Here is a 13,306-nt window from a genome sequence, read left to right as displayed (position 1 = left end):
TGCATACAGCAGATTAACTAGTCATAGATAACTGTCCCACAGCAAACCAGTGTTTTAGCAAGTTGGTAAAAACCTGCCTGGTGGAAGTTACGAGGATCAGTAAAGATCTGAACCTTTACCTCTGCTGTCTGACACTGGAGCAGAGAGTGCAGCAAGTTTATTCCTCCTGAAGTAAAGACTTAAAACGTACATAGTAAAGGCAGGTCTGCCTGTGGTGTCCCTCTGCGGGGACTCTCCTGCTGCATGATGGGAAACCGTGTCGATAAGACGATTCAATTTTTTCTTCTTTGAAAAAAAAAAAGTGTTTTTGATTTATTTTATTCATATTTTTTATGTGGCTTGGTTTTGCTGACAGCTTCAATATTTTCTTTTGCATTTTATTTCTGGAAAGACCTCCGGTGACTTTAGAGCAGAAAAGTCACGAAACATTTTCCTGACTTAAAATAGATTACTGTGAAGCTTTTAACAGCCTCCAAACTAGATGAACATTAAAAGACATAAAATCTGGAAGCCCTTTGGTGGAGCAACATGAAAGGCTGCCTTAAGGTTACTGCGCACAGATCCTCTGCTGCTGCATGGCTGCAGAAGCTGAAGAGCTGATTTCTCCACTGACCTGCGCTCTCGCTGTGTGTGTGTGTGTGTGTGTGTGTTTAAATACCAGTGTGCTCGGGTAACCCTTCCTCTTACTGCCAAGGCGTTGCTATGGCAACAATTTTTTTTCTCTGTTGGCCTAGATGGGCAGGTAAATTAAAGGGTAAAACAGACAGAAGGGAGACGGGTCAGGAAGGCTTCAAAGAGAGCCGTGTGAATGAGCGACACAATTAGGGCTACATAATAACTGATTTAATTTCTTTGGAGAGCCCGAGTGGAAAAAAGAAATGAGTCTCCTCAGCTCAAGTTCAACAATCCATGAAAAAGAGACGGAAGAAATAATTTTCTAATCTTTTCAGGAGGGGAACTGAGAGCAAGCTTTTAGGTTTTAACACTCAGTGTAAGAGTCAGATATTTAAAAATGAATCCAGCCAAAGTGTGTGATTCAATGGGCCTGTGTTTGATAACTGCTGGTGCGGAAATCACTGAATTTGGATCAGCAGCTCGAAATGATAAAGAAACTTCTGCCATTAAAAGTGCATCTGATGTCCTGCAAATTTTTGTTTGCTTTTTGTGTGCATAAAATAAAATTCACTGAATTCATCTATCATATGTCTGTGTCTACAATAATCAACAAGGGAAAAACTGATACTAACTTTGATACTTTGTCTCTTTTCAAACTGTTGTCATTTTCCTGTGTCTACTATGTTTCTAATATTTTTGTGTTGCATTAAAAGTTGCATGAACACACATTTTCTTTGCAGCAGCATAAATGCTTTTGTCGTCATGGGAAACAGGAACCATATTTTAAAAAGAAACTACTTTGGTTAAAGTTTAGTTAAAAAGGAGCTCGAGTTTACCGACCTGTTTGTACTGTTTTATGCTTGCATGTCTTTACTCAGAGTACCTGCTTTGAGCTCGTCTCCCTGCCCACCTGACCCACTCTCACCCTGCACAAGAAGACTTTATCTCATTGTCACTTATCTGACCAACGAAGTTTTACTTTGTAGCTTTCTGCACTGTGTGCTGTGCTGGAGCTGATAGCAGAACATGCACCGTTTTCTAAGGTTGTAAAATGCAGTCATTAGATTTTAGTTGAAAGTAAATGACTTTACTGACCTTTCTAAATAATAATTACAAAGCTCCAATTCTCTAGTTTCAGCTTTTGCTGCCAATTATCGTTCAGTTGAGTGATCTTTCTGTTCTAAAAGGTGTGTGAGAAGCTGTGAAGGACATTTGTTTACTCTTACTTTTAAAATGTGATGCACAAAATAGTTAATTAGCAAACCTACTGGCTGTGAAAATAACTGTTAGTAGGAATTAAAATGCAGACTGTGTTGCTTGGCTGGGATCGATGCTTAGAAAAGAGGAGAAAATTGTAATTTTTCAGCCTTTCATGCACAACTGAAAGGCAGAGAAATGCGGATGCTTCTTAAACTCTTAGCTTTTCGTTTGAATTTGCTTCTCTTACAGGTTTGAATCGCGGCCTTTGTGAATGGAGCCGGTCCACTCTCACCTCGATGTTTAGTCTTTTTTTCTTCACAGCAAAATGACATGCAGCTCAGGTCAAGTGGTGCTTTAGAAATGCCCTCAGATAAAAAATATGGTCATGTTGGCTCCTTGTCAGCCTGACCGACTTTCAGTCAGTGCATGCTGGGATAGCTTTAAGGGACATGGTGACCTTCACTAACACAGGCCAAATGAAACTGCACATGAATTTGTAGCTGTGGCAAATGATACTGAGATACAAATATACAGGATACGGAAAGGGAAAATGTTTCACCCTCATGTTCAACACACTGAAATTCAAACTCTCACAAAATGATGAGTAAAAAGAGAGAAAAAAGTCTCAGACCTTTAAACTCCCAGTGTTTCAGGTGTTCACAGACGCGGACTACACCTTTCTTGGCTGCTGCCTCAAAGCACATTGTGCGCTGTCTATCTTGAGTGCTGCACAATATCGTTTATTATTTAGTATCTACTGTTATCTACTGCTAGCTAGTTTATTGTGATGGTGCTGTTTTTATTATGTTGCTCTTTGTTGTTTGCTTTCTCTTCTGTTTTTTCTCTCCATACAGGTGATCCAGGTGTTTTGTTTGTTTGTTTGTTTGTTTTTTCCTTTCTTCCCCCCCTTCTCACCGTCTCTTCTCCCCTTTGGTTTTCTTTCTCTCCCTCTCTTTCTTTCATTCTTTCCCCCTGTCCTATCCCCCAGTCATGTCTGTCCCATTTGTAGCAACTGAAAATAAAATAAATTCATAATTATAATAAAGGTCAATCAAATGGACCAATATGGCAAGGCCATGATGATCCACTTGGTAAAATAAATCCGCTTGGCATCTTTCTTGGCCTTAAGACAACAATTCTGACGGCTAAAGATCCAAACGGGACACAAAAAAAAGGAAAAAAAAAAAAAAATATATATATATATAATTAAAGGGCTGCTGTAATGTTTCATTTATGTTGTATTGACACAGAAGTGTATTACTTTGAAAATGTTTTGTAATAAAATAATCAATTGGAATAAGTGAAAAAAAAAAAAACCTCCCAGTGTTTGGTTTTTAATATAAAAGCTATTTTTTCTAATGGAATGTTTGACATTATTTCTCTCATCCAGTATGTTTTAGTCTATGACTTCTTTTTTTTAACAAGTAAAATTTAAATTCCCGAGAGAAAATTATGAGAAGAAAACTCGAATCTAAGAGAAAAAATGGAAAATTAATATTTAAAAATTTTTTTCCTGAGGAAGGAAGAAGTAAAAACATGAGAAAATCCTCCACAGATTTATCAGGAAAACATTGAACACAGATTTTGAAGTTATGAAGAATAAATTACATATTTATATGAAAACGGGAAAAAATGAGCAAATTTATAGGATAAAACCCACAAAGTTAAAGGGAGAAACTGTCTTTGATCTACAGGGTCGATCTACCACGGTTGTTAGGCTAACTGGTGGCTCTAAATTGGCTGTCTCTCTGTGTTAGCGCTGTGACAGACTGGTGCCCTATGACAGCCCCAACAACGCTGAGTTGGGTGTTGAGACTATGAGCCACCCTTTGTCATTAGTTGTTTCTTGCCTTTCACCTTCTATTTACTTACTTATTTTTATCATCAATGTAGAATATGTTTTCCCAGCATGAATGAACATTTGCATCAAGCATTCCAAATTAATGAAGATCTAACACTATTGAAAATGTACAGTCCAACTAATAATAAGTTATAAGTACTTTGCCCAGACCTGGCCAATGAATAGGGTAGGGAAGGATAGGTGAACGCTGAAATACACGAGCTTTGTTTCATTTATTGTTGCTGTCTGGACCTTTGTCTTCTTTAAAATAGTAAAAATTTGGTTTTTAAATTGCTGATTAGCTGTTCGCACTAAAAACTACTTTTTAATTAATTTAACTACGAAAATTTGAAATGCATTGCATTCCACATATTCCTCCTTTCATTTATTATACTCAGACTTATGTGTCTCTCTCGCCCCTGTGGGCGGTCTTTATCCTTCAAGCTCGGGTCCTGTACCAGAGGTCTGGGAGTTTGAGGGTCCTGTCCTTCTTTACAAGCGTCGCCATGATCCTATCGTTCAGGTCAGTTCCTCTCACACTCAATGCTACTTCTTCAGTCATACTTGGGGCTTGGTACCCAATCTCAGGTGGGGGTGATAATGATATCTCCCCCCTGACCTGTTGTCATGGCCCCCCCCTTGCTGTAGCATATGTGTCGATATATATATATATATATCTATATATATATATATATATATATCTATATATATATATATAGATATATATATAAATTTTCTGTCTTATTTCTTTATTGCTTTTGAGACAGACCCGAGCTCTTTTGTCTTTTTGGCTCGCGTATATCACTGCAGGTCCTAGTTTACCCTTTGGATTAAGCATCGCATTAGTGGGCTCACTGGAATACAAAGTGAAGCTTTGCTATTTAGCTCAGTTGTCTCTGGTTTGCTGCCACCTGTATCCAGCCAAACTGGAAGAAAATCTGTTGACATAATGCCTGTGACAGCAGAATTAGGCTGCTTATGAAGTTTTCTTTGGACCAGAAATCTAACACTGACAAAGCAGGTGATTACTGTTATTTTGTAGCTGCCAAACCAAAATAGAGGTGCTTCCATTAGGGTGAGGAAAGCCAGACAGCTCGTACACAGAGCAATCAGTTAGCAGCAAATTACTTGGGTAGATCATGTGTATGACTCATATTGTCAGTGTTTTGCCCTTTGGGAGCGCTGCAGCCACCAATCATGAACCCAACAACAAGCTAAGCATCGTAATGAAATCAAACCCAGTCCAAGAATACACCGTTGACACATTACAGCATAAAAGTCAAATGTTTTCACTGCTTATACGCTTCAAATGCTTTCTACATGTCTTTGTATTTCTGACAAAGTCAACTCACATATTTTCATAAAAATTGGATTAAGTCAACGTTAATCAAATTATTAAACACACTTTAATTTTTTAAGGTTAAATATCCTCAACAGGAAACTCAAATTTGACAAACCATAACCAACACAGATGGATCCCTTGGACACTGAGGTGTGCTGCATTCGAGGTGTTTCCTGTCTTGTGGATGCCTAATTGGCTGCTACACCAATAAGGTACTTATAACTTCCTTTTGCCACTGGGTGGCACTTTGACTATGACTAAATATTAACATCTAGATGTCTCCAGATTTGGACTCAAACATGTGACGTTTGGAACATGTTGGACACCTTTGAGTCATAACAATCTCTTGTGCTGTGATGAATGATTGAAATTCAGCATGCTACAACATCTTAAATTTAAAAGTGTAGACTTCCAGTTGGATTTAATGTACAGACCCAGGAGGAATTTTTTTTAAACATCATAGATTTTACATGATATGCTTGGATTTCATAAACAAAGGTGTAGCTAAGTGTAACGCCACGGCTGCTTCATAAAAATTTTGTAGGTGGTGCTGAAGTCATTTTACCACATAAGACCCATAGATAATGAAAGCTCTCGTCGTTTCAGATGTATGTTGCCAATTTTCAAGAACTTTTTAAGCCTTTTTGACCCCTTGAAAAGAACTTCCTGTTTCATGGTGAATCACTGTTGAATGAAAACCTTAAGAAACATCCCGGTCAGATGATTCTTCCTGACACTTTTCAGGAGGATGTTTCCAACCTATCTCACAGATGGCAGCCACAAATCCATGACTTCAGTACAACCAATCAAAATAAGAATTTGCAGATATCACCCTTATGGAGACTTCTGATGTACATTTTTCCGTTTTACATGGATCTTGTAAAATATGACGATCTGAATCCTTTCACTGTTCGTACTTCGTAAAATATTGAAAAGCTGTGCATGGATTAGTGTAGATGGAACAATGTCACCTCCGTCACAACCTTACATTGTTTCACAATAAAGTGCTAGAGGAATACATTTTATCACCACCAGGGATTAAAAAAAGTCCAGTTGCACCTGGGTTGTACGTCACCTACAGATTTTTCAGTTTTGCCTTACAATAACTGCACCACAAATGTGCCGTACAGAAGACAGTGAGCTCTAAAAGCTATTTTTACGTGTACAAATAGAAAATTTTGGTGTCAGCATATCAGCGTGAGCATAGAGTTTACAGCACTGGTACTGCACTGACGATGTGACCCAAATTTTAGTATTTAGTCTGCCAAATGGAGTGAGGGGGGAAAGCTTCAGATCAATCCTTATTTAACTCTTCACTTTTTTCTTCAAACATCATACTGCACATGATAACTTGAACAGACCCTGAGCAGCTGCTGCAAGCTGGAACTATAAGAGACAGAACAACTAGGTCATCTCCTATATACACATATTTGCTCTCTTTTTTTTCTTTTTTTTGTCAAATCATAACTGTTCACATTGTAATATTATCAGCATCACTTCTCTCTCCTATCTGTGCTCAAACCAGTGGTCATCAACCCGCTGCACTCTTGGTGTCACAGCCTCGCTAATCTAAAGTGGAGGTAAAGGCAAAACAACTTTTTCATGTCAATATATGAAATGTAATACATTTAGAAAAAAACATAATGCATGCAGTTGTTGCTACTACAGATGTTTCTAGACACGCCCCCTCAGGACACGAACATGAACATAGTTGTGTTGGTTTTGTTTTTGCTTTCCATCCTCCTGTCTTTCTTGGTCATACTCGGTTTCATGGTAAAATAGTCTCCTCACATAAATATTTTCCACTCATCCTGAACCATTTGCACCAACATAATGATATTAGATGCACACAGTTAAATTAAAACAATAGAAATGAGTACAATGAAATTATCACGAAGCCACAAAAGCTTCACTCGATTATAATTTTTTGTTGTTGAAATATACAGGAAGGAAATTCTTTCATCTCCTTTCATAAGTTTCAGTCATTTAAGATGATAAAATGTACGGCTTTCACTTTTTATGTGTGGATAATTAAAAAAAGGAGAATATCTTGTCACATTGTGCCATGTTGTGAATTTAATTAAAACTCAGCATTGTTACATCTGACATCATAAAATCCCGCGGTGGTTGGGCTATAATAAAACAATTTATGACACAGCTGCTGCGCCACTATCATATTTAATTGACGTCTCTTAAAAATAAGGCTCATTTTTGGTTAAATGCCCGTTTCCTTCAACTCCTCTCTGCTCTCATCTCGTCCTCACCTCCTCCGCTTGTGTTTCTGGTAGGAGTTAATAACACATAAAGAGAGGAGTCGAGGATGTGCGGTTTGAGCAATGAGAAAGGCGGCTCATCACTTTGCTCCTCTGTCAGTTTTCAGTTTTCACTCCTTTGTAATTGTCCGCCCCAGCCTCACCAGTTTCATCTACACCCAATTAGGCGGTTGCCCTCGTTTGAGTGTGTCCAGCTCTTCCTCGTGTTGACCTCATGTTGTATGACCTTCTGGACTGCCTTTTCCCTGCTTCTCTCACCTGGATTGTTTACACAGTGCCTGCCTTCCTGTGCCTGACCACTGACTCCCCTGACTGTTAAATTTACCAGTATTCCATAAAAAATTTAGATATTGACTCAGTGATAACTGAGAAGCATAAAAAAGAACAGCTGACAATTTTGTTGGGCAGCAACAGAAAGTTGAAGTAAAAAATCTATAATATATAGCATCTTAATAATTCTTTGCTGGTACTGCATCCTTGGCTGAGTGTGTTTTAGTGTTAAAATTTGCAGAGAGCAAGATTAAAAAGAAATGGCACATACTTGTACAGCACTCATTATTTCTCAACTGTTTATTTTTTGTGCCGGAGCTTTTCCATCCTAATTAATTAGTCAATATGAGCCCTGCTGCAGCAGCTCCCACAGTTCCAGTGGCTGCAAAATGCAACGCTTTCTCTTCTTTGTCTCTCTAAATCATTACATGACATCCAGGAGAGCCATTCAAATCTGTCCGCTCAGTCTTAGAAATGCATTAAAATAACATAGCGGGGTGTTTACCTGACCCACTTTTGGCATAATAACTCACATTCACGCAAGGATCAAAGTGTCTGTCTGCCCGATTCTTGTGAAGCCTAAAAATAGAAGAACTGAATTAAAACCAGAGCAGTGACAAACAAAAGGTGTTTGAGCCATTTAGCAGGGGCAGGAATAGCTCAGTAGGTAGAGTGGTGGCCCCATGATCGGAAGGTGGTGCAAATCCACTGAACGGCTACCCTGCGGTACCCCTGAGCAAGGTACTGTCCCTACACACTGCTCCCTGGGCGCCCAATGGCTGCCCACTGCTTCACTGAGTGAATGGGTTAAATGCAGAGATCAATAAAGTAGACATTCTTCTGAACCCAGATGGATGGCATCTAATTGAAAGGCAGCCTGAGACCGTTTCAATACTTTCATCTGTATTTAATGACAGACTTGCCCAATATAATATGTTAACACACTGATACATTAGTTTTATTGTTTTAATGACAAGGTGTCTTTGATTAATTCAGTCTGGCTTTATGTTGTTTTTTCCAGCAGGAGTTTGAAGCTTTTGATTCTCAATTGCTAAAATGCCCTCATCTATCAAGCTGTGGACTTAATGACTGTGAAGCATGCTTTATTTCACTCTGATGTTCTCTTCTCTGTTTTTATATCCCTGTGTCTATCCAGGTTCGCCTCCGATCTGTTTAAACTCCAAAAATCCTCCTCATCCCAAACTACTCAGGATACCTCAGCTCTCTAAGGTATTGTGAGTTCTGCAGACCTGTACTCATCCTGCATTTGCTAAGCTCATTTTTGGAAATGTCCAGTTATCTACAAGCATCTCTGAATTGATCCTGGACCTGACTGAGTCCTTAATGTGGGCTCTCTGACCTGACCTATAGCATAAAGCTGATAATGGAGGCCCAGAGCTGGCTGCTGGCACACTGCCTACGCCTGCAGCCAGCAATTAAAAACATGTATAATTCATGGCTGCTGATCATGTAAAAGTCCACTGTGCTCATGAGCCATCTTTGATCATATCTGTGGTGCGGTGCCATCAGATTTGCCCACACAAAATGTGGGGATTGTACAGGCTGTAACTTAAAGATGGTCATAACCACTGTATAGTGACTGTATGCTGTCATCCAGCTTCGCTCCGTGCCCTCACAGGCTTCTCTGAGGTGGAGCACGTCATTCACTAATAAGGAGGTTGGTGGAGTCGCTCCTGATGCATTCACAGGCGTCTCAATGTGTGTGAATAGATAGAAGTGCTAGAAAGCACTTAGAGACAGAAAGAAGTGGTTTCACGAGTGAACGAGGCATGTTGTATAAAGCACTTTGACTGCTCAAGTAAAAAAGAAAAGTGCAACACAAGAACCAGTCCATTTACCATTAAGTGACTTCCTCATGCAGTACCACAGTTCCTCTCTTATCATATACTTTCTCTAGTTCCACAAAGACACAGTGCAGCTCCTGCTGACCTTCTCTGTAAGTGGCCTTAATTGGCATGAAAAAATAAAGTGACTTGAGTGAGTGCATCAGGCTTTTTGACAGGAAATCATAAAGGAATATTTGGAATTATAACCGCTGCATTAATTTTGGTAAAGCATCTGAATAATATTGATGACCACCGTGATGATAACCAGGACAGCAAACTAACATGACAACTAAACTTTCAAAATAAGAGCCTGAAGTGAAAGTAAAATGAGCACAAATTGTGCAAATGAGTCGCCATTTATGCTCACGTGGGAAATTATCTGGGAAATAGTCTGAAAACATTTAGACATTTTCAGCATCATCAAATTGATAAATCTTTACCTTCATGACATTACAAAGGACAGATTGTGCTTCATTCATTGGGTTTAATAAGGTAGTAAAACATATTCCCCTAGCAGAGAATCTAAACTGCACTTAAGGATCATAGAAAAAGAGTCATTTCCGTCTTATGTTAAACCCAGGACATGACCTACTCCTGACCAGATGACGCATTCGGCACACATTACCATAGTGTGTTATTCAAGTTTCAGTTTATTCAGGTAGTTTTTCTGCTGTGATGTGATGCCACCACGATTCCTTTCTTTTGCTGCTCTAAAAGTACAGGTAGACTTTCATGACGCTATGTGTAACTTTCTTTGACAGCATATGTTATCGTGACAGGGGTGCCACTTTTTCATTTTCACCCGTGAACCTTCAGCGGATCTGCGAACAGCCCTGCTGTCACTGGACTTGAACTGGTGTCCCCTTTTCCTGACATATGGCAGTTAACAGGGACACCGTGAGTCCTTTTGAAGTTCTCTCCACCTGCCTCTTCATCTGTCTGCGGGTAATTGCTGCCGCACGGCGTGGCGTATGTGGGGTTACAGCGCGTGTTTCCAGCATCGCGATTCATTATTCAGCCCCCCTGGCCAGACGTAGCAAGAGAGCAGCTGCTCTTCCTCTCACCGGTCAACCAGGAATCCATGAATCTCTAATTATCCTGTCATCTCTGTCTGTCTCTCTGCCTTTCCTCTCTTTTTCCTGTCACTGCTCTGTATTTATTCCTTCTCTCTTCATCTGTCTGTTTTTCTGCTTGGTCTGTCATTCAGGCCTGTCAGCCTGTCACCCCCTCAGTCTCCTCCTCCTCCTCCTCTTAGTGTTCTTTCTTTTAACCACAATCCCCCCTCCCGCATTCTGCACTGCTCTCCAAATTTTTGCTTTACATTTAAATATTGCAATCCAGTGTTTATAAAGTCAAAATCTGCTTTTAATCCACCTAAGAAGCATGTAAACAAGCCTTTTTCACCCCTCTGTAATTACATTTCCACTGTTTCTCTCTCCTCAGGGTGCGTTTGTTTCTCGCTAAGCTGTGGCTGTGCGCGCTAATTGCTTCGCCACCTATACAAAAGTGCCTCTGATGTCACCTCTCAATGAGCTTTCGAGAGAGAAATCAAGGCCGAGCATACATCACAATGTTATATGTTTCTATTAGCCACCTGTGACACCTGTGGGGGTGTGTATGTGTGCAGCAGTTTTTGCTCAAGGGCAAAAAGCACACACTCCAGAGCATTATGACAAGCACACGAGCGTCCATCCATCCCCCCAAGGCCCAGTGAGTGCCATCTTTAATTTATAGCTATGTTTTATTAACCAGCACGTCAATTCAGGCCACTAGGCAACAAACAAGGCTCCGTGTTGGCGGGTGTACAGCATCCTGTCCACTCTGTCAGAGCACACATCCCACACTCGTCTCTTACATAAAAGTTTTAGTAAACTTTGTTCTAAGGTGCAGCAAAATTAAGAAGTTCAGTTTACACATCATTTACACACAAGCTACACTCATTAAATTAAATGCAATTATAACTGTGATCCTTTGATTTACATTATTGTATGTAATCATGGAACTGCATCATGTTACTTATTGAAGAAATTTGGCTAGCGAACCAACTTCCACTCAGATATCAGTGTTTCTGCCATTAGAAGCTTTGCACCCCAGGCTCGATTTATGTATTTTCTGGAACACAAAAACTCATAACCACTCACTGATTTATCTTATTAGCTAGTGATAGCACCCATGTACTTATCAGGAAAGTGTTTGCACAGGTCGAGGGAGGTTTTCCTGTAGAGTTTTCTAGGACTCTGTCTTTTTGCAAAGAGGTGAGTCACCCCCTACTGGCCATTAGAATGCAGGCCTAAGGGTCTTGTGCACTGGCTTCATTATTCAGAGTCAGAGGCTATGCACATGTTTTATACTGTCTGTGCTGGAAGTGAGAAGTGAACTTTTCCCCTAATTTTCATGGCACCCCTGTCACGATAACACATGCTGTCAAAGAAAGTTACACATAGTGTCATGAAAGTCTACCTGTACTTTTAGAGCAGCAAAAGAAAGGAATCGTGGTGGCATCACATCACAGCAGAAAAACTACCTGAATAAACTGAACCTTGAATAACACACTATGGTAATGTGTGCCGAATGCATCATCTGGTCAGGAGTAGGTCATGTTCTGGGTTTAACATAAGACGGAAATAACTCTTTTTCTATGATCCTTAAGTGCAGTTTAGATTCTCTGCTAGGGGAATATGTTTTACTACCTTATTAAACCCAGTGAATGAAGCACAATCTGTCCTTTGTAATGTCATGAAGGTAAAGATTTATCAATTTGATAATGCTGAAAATTCTAATCTGCTGCTAAGTCTCTTTAATGCTGCTGGAATTACAGCTATTAGAACACAGAACACACACCAAGAATACCTGCTCAATAATTAAAATCAATTTCACTTTTATCTGCCGACAGACTAAATCAATTTCCTCGTCTCCCTTATTAAGCTGCAGGACCGTGACAATAGATGTATTCAGTTTAAAGTTCCCGAACTCGAATGTGTGCAGTCGTCACCTTAGAAACAAACAGCAGCGCTGAGAGCACACTCGGCGATATAATAATTCACTTTAATTAAAATGTTTATTTTACTGCGCTGTGCGATAAATCCCACGATTAACAATTTTCTGGAGCATTAATGTCTTGTGTTTTTTGAAACAATGTTGCATTTTACTGTTACAGTGGGAGAAATAATTGTTTGATACCCCGTTTGATGTTTCTTGTAGTTGGTCACCGGGTTTTCACGCCTGCACAGACAATTTTAGGTTTAGTCGAGCCGAGTAGTGCATAATGGAAGTTTGTTCGTAGTATAGTCCTCTGATCATTTTCTGGTGTTGGTGATTAGCTGATGAAAAATAAATGTTAAAGAAAGGAAGCTTAGAGGGAGAATATTAGTCACGACTTATTTTAAAGTTACAATCTGATCAGACACATGGCAATAATAATGATTTCATAGATGATAAATTCTAATCAGTGCTTATCATATTTATTTTCTATTATACTTCAGTGCACCTGTGTTTCCAGGTGAGTTCAGGATTTCTTTCTTACTTTCTCAGATGCTGTTTTGTGGCGGTCAAACTTTCCCCGCTCGCTTTCCTGGAGATCCTATTACCAGGTGTCACAGTGTGTGTGACGTACAGCCTCTCTGACCCTGAACACACACACTCTGTCTCATTAATTCATGGCCTTCAACCGCAGATTGAATTACAGCCGGTGCTGGGCCAGGATTTACTTTGACAATATCCCTTTGTAGTGGACACACCCATGCACACACACTCACACACACACAAAGATAAGCTGTGTCTGCACTGTTTCATCACACATGCGTACCCAGCACTGTTCTTGATATCCTGATATCAGTGTTTTCTATGCCACGCTATGCTTGCTGTTATTCATTATTTATCACTACCATTAGTTTGTCTGAGATACATCAGCATCCCCCCC

Source organism: Perissodus microlepis, chromosome 8, assembly GCF_051167445.1.
Source record: "Perissodus microlepis isolate ML-2025 ecotype Zambia chromosome 8, ASM5116744v1, whole genome shotgun sequence".
Taxonomy (NCBI): domain Eukaryota; kingdom Metazoa; phylum Chordata; class Actinopteri; order Cichliformes; family Cichlidae; genus Perissodus; species Perissodus microlepis.
Note: the sequence above shows the minus strand (reverse complement) of the source record.